General features: G+C 29.6%; 1 protein-coding gene across 1 annotated transcript in view; it reads right to left on the minus strand.

The window, feature by feature from the left end:
- The window catches only part of LOC107673354 (uncharacterized protein C9orf85 homolog), a 7,963-nt gene that overhangs the window by 1,014 nt on the left and 6,455 nt on the right, over positions 1–494 (minus strand). The window lies entirely within an intron of this gene.

Consider the following 494-nt stretch of genomic DNA (forward strand, 5'->3'; position numbering starts at 1 on the left):
ATACAGTATATATATATATATATATATATATATATATATATATATGACAGTGATAAGTTTAATTCATCTTATTAAAGAAGTGTCCCTAATAATGCACAGCTAATAGAATAACTGAGCAGTGAAAAAGCAGCCTAAAAGAACACACAGAATATCTTGAGGCCACAATTAAATTTACCATTACTTTGTATGTCCACAGGATGGCACATGTGCTGCACTGATATACTACCACTACTACTATAAGACACTGTTCCAATGTTACAAAAGATGTATATTTCAAATAAACGCTCTTTACTAAACTTCCTATTCATCAAAGAATCCTGAAAAAGTCTCATGGCATTCACAAAAATATTAAGCATCATAAATTGTTTTCTACATTGATAATAAAAAGAACTACTATTAATAATTGAGCACCAAATCAGCATATTAGAATGATTTCTGAAGGATCATGTAACACTACCAGTGTTGGGCAAGTTACTCTGAAAATGTAATCAAAT

Source organism: Sinocyclocheilus anshuiensis, unplaced genomic scaffold, assembly GCF_001515605.1.
Source record: "Sinocyclocheilus anshuiensis isolate Anshui unplaced genomic scaffold, SAMN03320099.WGS_v1.1 scaffold508, whole genome shotgun sequence".
In the NCBI taxonomy this organism is placed as follows: Eukaryota; Metazoa; Chordata; class Actinopteri; order Cypriniformes; family Cyprinidae; genus Sinocyclocheilus; species Sinocyclocheilus anshuiensis.